This window comes from Neopelma chrysocephalum, unplaced genomic scaffold (assembly GCF_003984885.1).
Source record: "Neopelma chrysocephalum unplaced genomic scaffold, ASM398488v2 Primary Assembly neopelma1_103b, whole genome shotgun sequence".
In the NCBI taxonomy this organism is placed as follows: Eukaryota; Metazoa; Chordata; class Aves; order Passeriformes; family Pipridae; genus Neopelma; species Neopelma chrysocephalum.
This window is the reverse complement of record NW_020897767.1, coordinates 984,965-987,153: the sequence shown is the minus strand read 5'-3', so window position 1 is coordinate 987,153 and position 2,189 is coordinate 984,965.

The following is a 2,189-nucleotide window of genomic DNA, read 5'->3' as shown; positions in this document are numbered from 1 at the left end:
AAAAGGAAATAGAAAAATGTAAACAGAAAAAGGAAATAGAAAAATGTGAATATAAAATTGTAAATATAAATATTAAGTAGTCACTGGAAATTTAAAAAATCTAGAATAATTTTTCACTTTGTTACAGAGATTTAACGAAACGCCTTCGTTTATTTCTCCTGGAGAAACATTCTGTGTTTGACTTCAGGAGTTCAAAATGTGGTTTAAATTTCAGGAGCTCCCAGTGCAGGCTTTGAAATCCTGATGGAAAGGGAGTTGTTTTAAAGCACCTGCAGACAAAGAACCATCACCTTTGTCTCACTAATAATTCATTTACGGGCTCTGAATGGCCCTAATTGAGGGTGCGGGTGAGCTGCAAACATCAAATTACGGGTTTCCCAAAAGGGTGTTAAACGAGACACCAAAAGAATCGATACAGGAATAGAAATTTAAATTGTTGCGGTAATTTGAAGCCATTTAATTAATAATTAGAGAGGAAGGATTCATTCGCCACCGAGGAATTTGAAGCGGCATCGACTTTGTGACAGAAAACTCTCTAATCTTGAATTTCAGATTCAAAATGCTGGTTAAACCAAGTCTATTCTGTTTGGAAAACTGGGTTTTTTGGCAGATTTTGGCAGTTTTTTGCCCAGATTAAGAGTAAAATATGTAGTATTTTTTATATTTTTTTATATTTTTTATATTTTTTATTTTTAAATATTTTATATTTTTATATTTTTATATTTTTATTTTTATTTTTTATATTTTATTTATTTTATATATTAAATTATTTTATATATTTTATATATTTTATATATTATATTTATATATTGTATAATACATAAAGCTGGGGGGAAGTAAAATCTTGCTCTCTGAACAATCCTATGAGGAGCGTGGGCCGTGATTGAACCAGTAATTGCAAAGAAAATGTGATTAATTAATTAATTAGTGTGAGCAAGGAGGTGACATTGGAATCTTGAGTGCTGGTCTTTGCAACCTGAATAATTCTCCTTGTGGTGTTTTAGATTGTAATGAAGTGGTGACAAATATTTAGTGTTATTTTGCTGCCTTTTATGCAGAAATTAGTAAAAATTATTAAAGTGCTACTGTGAAGAAAGCTCAGTGTGGGAGGAAATTCGCTTATTTAATGTATTTATATATTTATAAAGATAAAATATCTGTGTTATGGTGGTGGGGAGCAAGTGAAGGAAATATTTGGGTGCTGTAAGAAAAGTTTGGTGTCTGGCCAAGTTTAGGAAAGGAGGCTTTGATTTTTTTGGGGTTTCCATGGGCACATTTGTCCCTCCAGCCCTGTAGACCCTGCACCAACAGGAGCAAATATCCTTAATTTAATAATAATAATAATAAATATATAATATTTATATATAATAGTAAATATTATATATAATAAATATTATTATTATTATTATTATTATTGTTATTATTATTATTATTACAGCCCAGGAAGCTTTAATAGTGGGTATTCCCTGGAATCCTGGCACCAGTTTGTTGGGAAATCAAATGTAAAGAGTTGATTTGGGTGTTGTGGCAACAAATCCAGTTGATTTGTGGGTTTTCATCCCACAACTCTTAAATTGAGGGGAAATTTCTGTGGCAGAGTCGTTCTCTGAGGGCAAACTTCAATATAATCAATGGATGTTATAATATATATATTATAATATATTTACATGTTGATAATATGGAGGTAATCACATCCTGGCCCTGGTGGTCTCACTGGTTTGAACCCAGTGAGAAAATGTTGAATATAAAAAAATAAATGTAAAAAGTAAATAGAAAAGTGAATATGGAAATGGAAATGTAAAAAGTAAACAGAAAATTTTGAATATAAAAAACTAAAGGTAAAAAGTAAATATAAAATTTTGAATATAAAAAATTAAAGGTAAAAAGTAAATATAAAATTTCGTATATAAAAAAATAAATAGAAAAAGTAAAGAGAAAATTTTGAAATTAAAAAAATAAACAGAAAAAGTAAAGAGAAAAATTCGAATATAAAAAATAAATAGAAAAAGTAAAGAGAAAATTTCGAATATAAAAAATAAATAGAAAAAGTAAAGAGAAAATTTCGAATATAAAAAATAAATAGAAAAAATAAAGAGAAAAATTCGAATATATAAAAATAAATAGAAAAAGTAAAGAGAAAATTTCGAACATAAAAAATAAATAGAAAAAGTAAAGAGAAAAATTCGAAC